The 13,485-nt window shown below is 31.6% G+C and overlaps 1 long non-coding RNA gene across 1 annotated transcript; it reads left to right on the forward strand.

Annotated features, from left to right (window-relative positions):
* The first annotated feature begins 11,730 nt into the window (after positions 1-11,730).
* Positions 11,731-12,891, forward strand: LOC109619615 (uncharacterized). The gene is made up of 2 exons (XR_002200343.3): positions 11,731-11,864; positions 12,567-12,891. It is a non-coding gene; the product is annotated as an uncharacterized lncRNA (long non-coding RNA).
* Positions 12,892-13,485: the final 594 nt, after the last annotated feature.

Consider the following 13,485-nt stretch of genomic DNA (forward strand, 5'->3'; position numbering starts at 1 on the left):
GTGGCATACCTTCTTCCAAATTAAGCGTTTTTATAATTTCTAAACCTAAATCAAATTTTAGCCGATGATCGAGCGGGATACTTTCTCTAATCGACTGTTGAAGAAACACGATCGCCCGACACTAGTATCGGACGACGCAGAGCATTAGTACACTGATTTACTCAAAATTTTGAATCTTTATTAGCCTATGAATTGTCGCTCAATAATCAAACGTTGAACCACAGATTGATTATCACTATCAGCTAATAATCAGTAAAAATCCCCAAACGCTGAGTTTTCACCTGTAACAACGTTGGCATCGCTTCAATTTATTGACGCTCGGCCTCCGCTTATCGAGAGAACTGTTTAATATAATCAGTATACTATCAGTCGTCTGTCAGCTGATTTACCAGAATCGTCCAACAAAGAAAATGCAGATGAATTTTTTTTTTTATCGTAACTGAAGTAAAACTGTAGAAATAATACTTGACTTCAATGACATGTACAACTTGTTCACACTATCTAATAGATAAAAATTGTTAGTACTAGCATGATGACCAGTCGTTTTTTGGTCAGTTTTTGGTCTTCAATCGGTGTCCGCCAGTCGACATCAATGAAAAACCCAAATCCCTGATGTTAACCAAATGATGGCAGACATTACATACTGTCTACCGAAAGTTCTTAAAACATTTACATTTAAAGTATTGCGTGTAAGTGCATTTTTTTAGACCATGCATGCAAAATAAAATCGTGAACAAAGAAAGTGTAAACATATAAGCAACGTGCACATATTGTACAAAAATTGCATTAGCACTTCCCTACCATTAAGACATGAATAAAATTATATCATAACTTTAAAAAAAATATCTTTAGCTAGAGCAAAATAAACAACAAAAATGAGATTTACGTTACAGTCAAATAATGAAATTCATTACAAAAAAAACATCAAAACAAAATACACCATTTGAAATTCTTTATATCTTTTAAATCAATCGGTATTTGAGCAGTGTCTTTACACTTGAAGTGGTCAATTGAATTGCGCTATGTGTAGCAGCGGCTGCCACAAGAAATGTACGCCGTTAAACAATCATCTACACAATAGGGATTGCAACACGATAGGAGACAAATCGAAATACACTTTGAATGTTTGTTGTCACATTCACATTGACAGAGAGTTGAACATCCATTACACAGGTTTACTAGCAGAAACAGAGTTACCAGAAAAACTAGAGTCTTCATCCTTCAAATCAAAATAAATCATGATATAAGTTAAGGATTGTGATAATTTGGAGCCATTTAAAAGGATGCTATACTACTCTATATTTCCACTAACTTACTTTTTATCTGCTTCTTTAGTTAATCCTTGTTTCTGTATCTGAGTGTAAACACTTTATTTTTTCTTTATTTATACCTAACTTGCTTGTCGTTTGGAAATCCCTAGAGACGCATGGCAATAATTATATAATCATCACTCACTACCTGTTCTTTTTTTTGAGTCATCAGTCTCTATTTAAGAACATGTAATTAATTTAAAGCATAATCTGTCTTTATACACTTACTTAAATAATCAATTTCGCCTCAAATTGAATCAAGATGACATGTACGATATTTTCACATTGAATTCGTAAAAATATACATCGTCTTTTGTTTCTATCATATTTGCACACTTGGCTATTTCCCTCTAACTATTCTAAAAATCGATCAAACAGATGTAAAACAATATATTGCCTTTAAGAAAAATAGCCCCTTATACTTGCAAAGAGTATTATTCATTTTTAATGAGAATACTTGTCAGATGTCAGGAAAAAGTATTTGCAATTTTAAAAGCAATCTCCAAACTGAATTCTCATTTGAAGGAAATAATTGAAATTGTTTTATGTACACTATTTCCAAAACTGTGACAATTCCCTACTCAGATTTTTTCAATAGAGACGCATTTTCCTGGATAACAAATCTGACTTCCGTGATGTGATCGATGTTTCAATTTATCTTCAAGCGTCAAACAATGTTTGTGCAATATATCAAAAATCTGTATAACAACGTTTTACAAACATTATCGTTACAAAAATATGTCAATTGGTGCGTGCTTTGTCACTATATATCGATGGCCTTTGAGTGCACTGAAACCTGCTGAACGATTTGACTTAATAAATCGGTTTTATAAAGTTAGATCGTGATCTGGTTTTGTTAAATGCAGCATGGAAACAATCCGAATTCTTAAGACATAAAAAATATATAAATCAATGGTTGAATATAAATACATATAATTGCCAGTGCGTCTATGCTATAAAAAATTGTTTGTGATGATTGCTAAAGTTTTTTAAGACACAAATCTGAAATCTTAAAGTTCTATGAAGAAATGACAATAATACACCGTCAATCATCTAAAAATCCACAAAACGAAATACAAATTTAAAGCAGAGCAACACGGACCTCCAATACATAGCATGTTTTTAAGTCAATATATTTACTGAATTAAATATGTGGAAATACCTTGTCTTCTTTTATCATAAAACAAAACGACGGTAACTTCGTTAGCTTTCTAGTTATCAGGAATATAGGTGGCTAACCCAATAGAAATTAGCCAAATGTTATTAAAATATTATTATCAATTTAAATTTTGTCGATTGTAGACATCCATCTATTGGAGTGATCTATTAGCACTCTTTTATATTTTTATTTTATTTAAAGTATGTGCGCCTTTAAAAGAAAAAAAGTACAAAACCTTTTAAAGATCAATAAAAACATATAAGATGATTTATGGTTCTGAATTGTTCACAGGTCGCCACGTTGTCTTCAAAAAGTAAGGCCAAATTTTGCGCAAAATTCAGTGTAAAAATGTTCTTTTTTCCCCTTTATTTATACCTAACTTGCCTGCATTTCAGAAATTCCCGAGATACACATGGAAATAAATATGTAATCATCAATCACAACCTGTTCTTTTTTATTCAGTAATCAATCTCTATTTGAAACAGGTAATTAATCTTAGGTTAAACATTGCTAAATTTGATAAAACAACTCTTTAAACAAAAACCCTGAAATGAAAAAAAAATATACCAAATTGAAGATTTGTTAAAAAGTAAAAAACAAAAATTGGTTCTCTCCGTAACAAAAAATGAAATAACAAGAGCTTGCTTGACAATACATATGTTTGAGTGTTCGTTTTTGTGTATGAATTGCAAATAAAATGTTAACTTTTTTTAACGTAACAAGAACGCTTATTTGTTAGATGTTTATTCATTTTCGAATATTATTATTTAGGACACTAACTTAGATATGCCATTTTGCCCAAAAATAAATCAAGTTGATACATACGAAGCTCTCAGATTGATATTGCACAAATATACGTCGTTTATTTTCTGCCATTTTTGCACTGATTGATATATGTATATCCCTCTTAATAATTTTAGAATCGGTAGGACAACAAGATATTGCATGTGCCTAAACAAAGTAGTTCTATACTTGCAGAGAGTATATACAATTATTGGGATATTTTAAATAAAAATGCTTGTCACCTGTCAATAAAGTAGATTAACAATTTTAAGATCAAGCGTCGAAATTAAATTATCATTTGATGTGAAGACTTTTTTGATGTACACTCTTTCCGAAACTCTTAAATTCCAAACTTTTACTTTCATTTTCAGAGTTTTAAAATACAGACGCATTTTGCTGAAAAACGTATCACGCCACAAATATGAGCTATGAACCCTAATGTTTAAATTACCGCTAACTGGAATACATTAGTAGACAATACTAATGTACAATTTAAGTGTTGTATGTACAGTTTGAGTGTTGTATGTACAATTTTAATGTTGTATGTACAATTTTAGTGTTGAAAAGATTATCACAACTCAATAACACATTTAGGTGCGCAAAATTACAATTGGAAAACGTTTTAATGAAAACCTTGCTTACTTTACAAATTTTAAAATTACAAAACAATATACTAGAAAACTTTTAACATATCATAGTTGATATCATTTCAACATATCATAGATGTCCTTTTACTAAAACTTAGGAGTAAACCAGAGCAGTTGAAATTTTGGTGTCTGAATTGTTCTTACGACAGGCATTACTCACTTTAAGTCTACGGTTAATTTAATTTTTTTTTATATTGTTTTAAATCACTGGCAATCCGTATAAAAAGATAATGTTACGTTGTTTTTTCAGTGCTATACGTGCATCCTGAGTCCATCAACAACCAACAATAACCTGAAAGCTCGAAGGGAAATAAGTGTTCATGATACAGTAAAATTGGTTTATAGCGAAGTCCTAGGACCCAATGGATTAGCTTCGTTATATCCGTAATACGTTATATCCGTATAACGAATTTGTAATATAACTATAGCGAATTCACATGTTTTCTTTCACTAGACTACCATTTTTGCTTTTTATGCTTAAAATTAAAATTAATTCTTTTGATGCTTTTATAAATCGGATTGTGAATCGAAGAATTTATGTGAAAATACATTCACTCAAACTTTTCTGTTATGTGGTAGTGCACAGTATTTAAACTTTAAAGGAATTCGTTGTAAAAGTGTTGAATTTTGATTATTATTCAGTTCTACGAGACTCAAAATCAGTTCGCTAAATCCGTAAATTCGTTACATCCAAATTTGTTGTAACCGTAAAATTTTGTAAATATTTGTTGCGAAGTTTACCGGGGCCTCAAAAACACTTCATTATATTAGGGATTATGCTATATCTGTGTTCGTACTAAACAAGTTTTACTGTATAAAGCAAAGACCCAAATTTCGGGTAGCAATAAGAGTCAACATCACCACGTTGCTCTTAACAGCCTGAAGTCAGCTACTCCGAGGGTGAGATAAACGAATATTTTTTTTGAAATATGTAACTTGTAAATATTCATTTTATATGAACCTATATTATATTATAAAAATTAAATTTTGTGTGAAAATTCTCCGGGCGTCACAATGACTATAACACGCACTTATCCTTTTACGGTTGCATTATTGTAAGCCTAAAGACACGATTTTCTAAACGATTTGTCTTTCTCAAACGTATATATAAGTTATAAACAGCAATGTCAAAAGTTCAAAGTTTAAAAGCCTGAAGGCTTATCACTGTATGTGAACTTCAAATTTCGAGTAAAAACTCAGGCATCTATTGAATAGCACTACGTAAGCGCAAATGAACGCAGGCATGCTTTCTATATTTTGACCAACTTGTAGGATACTAGTAAGCTCGTTTTTATCCTGCAAACCTGTTCTTAAAGCTTGCTTTGCATGCCAGCATTTCGCTGCCTCATTTGCTATAATCCACTGTCATTCGCTATGAGTAAGCACTGTACATGCCGCTACTCACATGCCTGACTAATTGTTTTAAAAACACAACTTGAAATGGTAATTACGATTCAAAGCTTCTACATTAGGTTTTAAATAACTGTTCAGAGGTCTTCATATTGCTCTGGAGAATAGAGTCGAAAATGTCATTCTGTTTAAAACATCGTACGTTAAATATTGCATGAAAGAGTTGCCTTTTTAATCTGAATTTTCTTAAGTTATTGTATTTAATACCATAAACAGTAAATTGTTATTTATTCAAAATAATAAATTAATATTTCATCTATGCACTGTCCGTAATTTAATGTTTTGTACACCAGGTTGCATGATCATTTCCACTAGTATGTTAAGTAGTTTCGATTATATATGTGTTATTAAGGTATAAATCAGGCAATGTAAATATCATTTTAGATTCAAAGCTGAATACCCACCCTCTTAAAATGTCTTATTGGCCAAACAGTTCAAGCGACTGAAAATACGCAAGGCATGAATTGAATCATTAATAACGGCACTTAAAATTATATTATTCAAATTCGCTGGATGAATGTAGATAATATCAAAGAGGCAGATAATAACAAACAAGTTTATAGACAAAGAAGCACCGTTTACTACAAGAATACGCATGTTGTTGTATTTCTTTTACATATTATTCATGACTTTTTCATACTGGTCATTTTATTAGAGGTTAATTTGATTAAAACTTTTACTAAATTAAATAAGAGTCAGAATGCGTTAAGAGTGTTATAAGAGCTAGTAAAAATAATAATAGTGGTGCCCCGAGGATGAAAAGTGCCTACATTGACCTACATGGATATAACCTGAATGACTGATACATGCAGATGAACACAGTGGGTGAAAGGGACAGCAATGCATAAGAGGAAAGGACATTGAAAGATTGGTGTTAGGATTTGACGGGAGATAAAGAGGTTTGTACATTTGAATATATAGGGACACACAGGGGATTGTCAAACCTTCAAAAAATGTTAAAGGCATTCGTGTTTGCAGCAGATTTTAAGAGAAACCTATATTTTTGAACTGTCCTTGTCGCGATGATTAATAAGGTTGAGACGAAGTTTACAATGACCGTTTCGAGTTATTCAACGTTATTTGCCCAGTAGAATGCACCGTGTTGTGATCGATGTTTACAATTTATCTTCATGCGTCTAACAATATCCTTGACATGGAATGTAAAGTATTAATATTGAGAACTAAAGTTACACACTGAACAAAAAGACGGAAACAGGATAAATTGTTAGCTTTTGTTTCAATAAAAAGGCAGAAAACAAATTTTTAAGAAACAGTAAACAATTAAAACTGGATATATACAAAACACGGATCATGATTTTAAAAGAGGATTTTGTTCTTGAATTTTTGTAAACGAAAATTAAATAATATATAATAATTATTGATATAACAAGGAGTAAACTCAGTATAAGTATTGATATTTTGCTTCGTTCAATTACAAAAAAAAATCAAAATGGAAGACCACCCTGTCACTTTGAATGTGACAACATATCAATCCATTGTATACAAATGTGTATCTAGTTTTAAGTGTCATCTTTATATCTATATAACTATTCCAAAAATAACAGTGATTATATGGACTGCTGCTATGTATTGTGCACATGAACAGATCAATTTAGATTTGACAGCATTGCAAACATTCTGATTGATTTCAAAAATCCATTTATTTAACACCTATCAGGAAAAATGACAATAACAAACTGTCAGTCATCTTATAAATCCATAAAACGAAATACAAATTCAAAGCAGAGCAACAATGTTCTCAAAAAAGATATAGGTAGGATCCGGTGCCTAGGAGGAGTGAGAATCCTCTGCTGACCGGTCACACCCGCCGTGTGCTCTTTGTCGCAATCGAACAAAACCTGGAAAAGTCAATACACAATTAGTTGATTATTATTGTCTAACAATTAGTATAAAACGTCAGTCAGCATGTGATCCAAAGAAGGATTTTTTTTTGCTGACAAGGTCGTTGTATCGACTATTATAGAACGTACGAAAAGATGATTTTAAACGATACTGTTGATAGTCTTGTTTTATCAACTGGTTTGTCAGTAGCTTGCTTAGAAACCGTTCATACGAAGAGCATGTCCTTGTGTATCGAATTAACTGTGAGACAAAACACCATATGTAGGTGAAGAAAGTATATTGCCACATAAGTAAGGAAAGTTGATTATAGAAAAATTGAAGTTATCACGTTTACCATAAAATTTTGTTGTATACAAATGTGTATCATTAAATATATGTTTATAAGCATAAAAAATGGCATAACTAATTTCTCTTATTTTAATTATGTTGTGGCATAGGAAGCCCCCAGTAAAGCAAGGTTGCAAAAACTTAGACTTAGATATTACTTTTATTTCCACTACATATGTTCAACTTCATATTGTATTGAAATCAAAATTAACTACAAGTTCGAACTAAAATCGTTGTTCGATCACTTCAAATAATCGATTTCCATGCCAAACAACTATGTGCGGTTTGTTGCATTTTTTGCCCCCAAAATCAAAGTTTTAGAAAGAGCTTTAAAAAAAGGTGAGAGATAGTTAAAATCATATTGAGAAAAGGTGTAAAAGGTTATCACCACAGTGACGTCATAATGTAAAAATGACGTCATGAAGATTGCATTATTTTGCTAAATTGAAGTTTTGTAGCAAAAAATGGGTGTTTTCCGGTGGTTTTTCGACCGGGAAACATCGAGCGCAGGCTTGCTCAAGTACCATTTTTAGTATAATATGTATAACTATCTGAAGAAAAACATATGTTAAAATCTCACTCGAGCAGACCTGCGCTCAATACTTCCGAATGCCAAATACAGAGCAAAAATGAGAATATCTTCATTTGTTTGCAAATTTGCGGGAATTAGGTCATTTAGGCGACGTCATAGACAAACAGCGAGTAAGCAATGATGACCAAAATCAAGATTAAAGTTATAGGCATCCTCTAAACAAGATTTGTGAAGATTTGATTTTTAAACGATACTATTTAAACATTGGTTGAAATCGATACCATATCGCACATAGTCCTTTTAGCACAGTTTCAGTAAAAAAATATCATTTCTATTTGGGTGCCCCATATTTCCAAAAAATGGCATGTGACATGGGTAAAAAAAACCCCTGTTATTACTGGGAGCAAGCTTACAAATGATACCCCCCCCCCCCCCGCAAAGAAAAAAATCATAATTCAAATATTTTTTTTATAATAGGTAAATGATGGATGTTATCTATCTAACCGTCCATGTTCTATCGATAACAACCGCTCTAATTTTTTAAAGAATTGTTAATGCTTACATGAGTACACACACCAATTTCTATTATTTAAATCCATTTTATTTCAACTTAACTGATAATGCATTATGATGTTTGCATTCTTATGATAACAAACATGACTGAAATCAATTTGTTTTACAGAATTGAAAAAAAAAATGCATCGGAGCAGGCCATATTCAGAGAGACGGGGATGATAATATAATATTTTTTTTCATGTGACCTGACACAAGCAAGCTTTGAGTCAAGTTTTACATTCTAATATTTCCATTAATACAAGACATGACACAGACAGGAATTAAGATCAATTCTATGTAAGAATCAAAGATTTATAAAAGGGTCTGGCCACGCATAGTCACCAATTTTCCTTATATTTCATACTTGGACACACCTAAGTGTAAAACGGAAAAAAGCACTAAAAGTTGGTTGCTAGGGGTAACCGTTGCCATAGTAACCGAGGCTAAAGATGGAAAAATAGCAAAACTTACCTACTTTGAAGCTATATTAAAAGGTTTTGCCCACTAATGCAAACTACCAAAGACATATTATAGCCTTTGTCCTATTTTCAATTATTTAATTTTATCAGAAAATTGATGGAGAAACCAATGCTTTTAAAATGTTACCATGGAAACCGTTACAAAATTTTGAAATCAGTTTTTGGAGGTTTTTTAATAAGCCGAAATAAGAAACTGTTTAATTTTTACATTCATATCAATGTCCATGCTATATATATTCTATTATGAAAATTGACATCCGTTGCTATGGCAACAAGGCCAAAAAAATAGGAAAAACTAAGAAATTGAAGATGATTTTGATATGCTTCCATTCCAAATTTTAGATTTTTTTTGCAATTGTTTAAGTTGGAACTTGTTAAAATATATCTAAATTTTCATTATATACAACAAAAAGCTTTGTTATGCAACAGATAAGTGTTGTTGCTATGGAAAATTAAGTTGCGTAAAAAATCACACAGAAATTCTTGTTTTTTGAAAAGTCCATAGCAACGGCAGTTATTTTTAGAAAACTTCAGATTTTTTTCAAGTGTCATTTAAGTTGAGGACATACTTTTTTTTTCTCACCATTTGATTTTATATATTTATTCATTATAAGGGAATAATATCAATTCAAAGATGCCTAGAAATATTATTGTTTTCCTTATTTTTAAGCTTGTTACCATGGCAACGGTTCTCAATTTTCATATTTAAATTCTTAATTGCACAATCATAATAGCGTTTACCAAAAAATCCAAGATTTGCACTTTTTATTCAATTTAAATAAAGATTTTAAAATTACTGTTAGGTAACCATGGACACGCTCTAAAAATATGCGTTTCTCCATGAATTTTTTTCTTTATTTTGAAAAATGACAACTATTTTTAATAATATATTCTACCCTGGAAACCCCAAGTTCTGCACATTACTCACAATATGTTCTTAAATAAGCATTAAAATGCCATTTTTACATCTTTACCCTCAGTTACCATGGCAACTGGACCACATAGCAACAAACAAATGGTGTTAGGCTTTTTTACTCACCAAAGTCTATCAAATTGTCAAGTATGAAGAAAATCCGTGACTATGCGTGGCCACCGAATTTTGATTCTTACATAGAATTGGTCTTAAGAATTTTTTATAAACAATGACCTTAAGCTTGCCCAAATTATCTTGGGTCAAGTCAAGACACACATCCAGTTTAAAAGCAATCTTTGTGTGAAATAAGAACTATTAATGATCTACATTAAAAGATATAAACCAGACTTCAATTTTTGACTTTTCCTGTTAGTGACCCTGATCTTGCCAAAATGACCGTGGGTCAAGGTCTTGACACAACCTCAGGTCAAAAGCAATATTTGTGTGATTAAGAACTTTAAAGGAAGATATGGACAGAACATGAATTGTTCGCTGTTTCTGCTAATAACCTTGACCTTGCCAAAATGACGTTTAGTCAATTTCATGACACACCCCAAGGTCATAATCAATCTTTGTGTGAAGTAAGAACGTCCAATGTTTCTCCATAAGAAAGATATGGACCGGACACGGATTTTGCACTTTTCCTGCCAGTGACCTTGACTTTTCCCAAATGACCATGGGTCAAGGTAATGACACACTCTCAGGTCATAAGCAGTTTTTGTTTAGTTAGAAGTTGAAACTTTCAATGTTTCTCCATAAGAAGATAGGAACCGGAGACGAATTTTGCACAGACGGACGGACGGACGGACGGACGGACGGACGGACATGGGTGATTCCTACTTACCTATAATGAACATTTTAGGTCCCCATCGTCATATCCAAGTTGTTTTCGGTCAATTGACATTACAAGTATTTCAGGTGCCAGCCTTCTTAATCTCTTTGATGATCTTTTTTCGTTTCCAAAATATATATTTCTTTATTTCACAGATTTGTAAATCTGTTTTTTATATTTGTATTGTAACACAGGAGTTTTTGAATCACCCAAAAACGTTTTTAATAGAAAAATATTATGTTGAAGTAAAATATTTATTCACACACTAACTCGCATAATGAATACCAATATGCATTCACAATGTAAGAAGGTCATATGGTTTAACATAATGCATGTACATTAAGTGGAAGTGTATTTAAACACTTTTAATTTTGTTCTCGCCGTATTCGAACATGCTCAGATTGTGAAGTATAATATAAAATTCTCTAAAAGCAAATAACAGTTTGAGCTATTGATTAGTAAACCACGTTTTAAAAGCACCAGCTTGATATAAATATGACAATTAATACGTGTCAATGCGTAGCTAAAATTGTCAATAAAAGAGAGATGACTACACGGTATTTCTAAGTGTACATATAAGTAGAATATATTTTAATGGTGAAGAAGTTTTCTTTATTACACAAACGGAGTTATCTAGCTATAAGATTTGCATATCATAATATGGAAGTATAACTGCCAATGAGTCAATGCTATAAAGAGATAATTTTATTGTCCGCGATGGCAATTTATGTATTTAGACACAAACTGGTAATCCCAAAGGTCTGTCTTTAATATCAGAAAAAAAAATAGATTTTGTTTCTTTAGTTTAACGAAAAGATTACAAATATGTTGCATTTGTATGAGTACTGCAATGAATCACCTGTGTACTGTTTACAGTATTAAATGAACTGTCCATAAAATACGACACTAATCCTCTGAAATGAAACCACATGTGTTGCACCTACTATGTATTCATTACAAGGAACAAAGAAATGAGTATAAAAGAGGAAACACAACATTAAAACTAATTAAAGTATTGCCACACGTAGAATTTGATATCATAAGCAAAAAAGGGGTAAGTAATATTTATTTTATTGAATTATGCTAGACTAAAGAAATGATTGATGTTGAATATTTAAAATATGTACGAAATTATTATCGCCATACGTTGCTATTCGTAAATTAATTTCACGGAACGGGAAAACTCTCAGTATAAAGAATACACAGCCCAACAACTAATTATTCTCGATGATTTCGCATTAGTTTAATCATAATATCCAATGAAAGATTTTCTTGCAATATAATGTTTCTTATTAAGGTAATTCTTAATCATTTCAAGTTTTAAATTGTATTTATTTGTTCTCTAAAGGGTAAGAAAAAAATTAAGTGTAGGTAACGTTAGATATTTCATACATAATGTGTTTATACACATATTAAAGCATGAAGTTGGGTAAAATCATATTGTAACTATGACGGAGAATTTGAATAAATTGAAACAGTTCAGGTATTTGAATGTATTTTATTTCTGTTTGAATTTAAGAAGCTTGTTGTTTATTTTTTACTTCGACGATATTTTTAAAAGGGTCGCTGGTACATGTAAATAATGCTTTGAAGCAAACAGTGGTTTTTCGAACATTGTCATTATAATATGAGTATACATGTATATTAATGAGCTTTTATGTAATTCAAGACAATGTATGGATTTGATATACCTCTACATGTACTAATCAAAAAGTTTTGACCATGTTTTGTATATTTTCCCATTATATATTTGCAGGTTTCGAAGATGAAAGCTATTATCTTCATACTTGTTGCAGCAACAATCCTATCCGCCTGCGATGGTTGTCCTTTATATTTAAGGAAAAACTGGTGTCACTGTTTTTGTTCTGATATGTATTCGTCTTGTCGGAATAGATGCCCTGGAAACGGCATGTGGCGTATCATGTGTCTAAATCAATGTGTAAAACACTACTCGTTCTGCAGTGGAAACTGTCGACGCAGACAGGGCTGAATGCGGATTGGTCTGAATATTTACAAAGAAAAGAATCGACAGACCAAAAAAGATCCAATGATGTAATTTTCAATAAATTGTCGCTAAAACGGTTCTCGTCAATTTGTTTTTTTAAAAGGATGATATATCTCTCAGAAATGAACAGAATGGGTGGACCTTGGTACAATATACTATATAAACGTGTAAAAATGAATTAAGCAGTTCGGACAAGACTCGTTTACAAATCGTGTGACTATTTATCACCAATTTCTCGCCGGTCTGAAAGAAACTTAGCAATCAGAAATCAGAAATAAAATTCGTTGATAATAGAACTTACAAATAATGTATTCTCATAAATGAAGGTCGACTGCATATAAAGTCACTCCGAACATGCTTTTCGAAATTGTATGATCTTTCCTTGGGTGGAACAGACGAGCAACATTATGATCAACATCAGTTTATTGACCCACTTGAAGTTACATATGAACACAGTAAGGTACTTTTTTTCTCTGTTTACATAGAGATGGACATTGAACAGCTGAACGATAAAAATGTACTTGAATGTGCTTGTGTATATTAAAGAGACAGTACGGCGCATCTTATCAAAAAACCGACTTGAAAAAATTTTCCGATCGGGTTCGGTATTTTTGTACTACTCATGAATGTACAAACTTTAAGAAAATTACAAAGTTCTCCATTAAATAAA

The sequence above is a fragment of the Magallana gigas genome, chromosome 4 (assembly GCF_963853765.1).
Source record: "Magallana gigas chromosome 4, xbMagGiga1.1, whole genome shotgun sequence".
NCBI classification, from domain to species: Eukaryota; Metazoa; Mollusca; class Bivalvia; order Ostreida; family Ostreidae; genus Magallana; species Magallana gigas.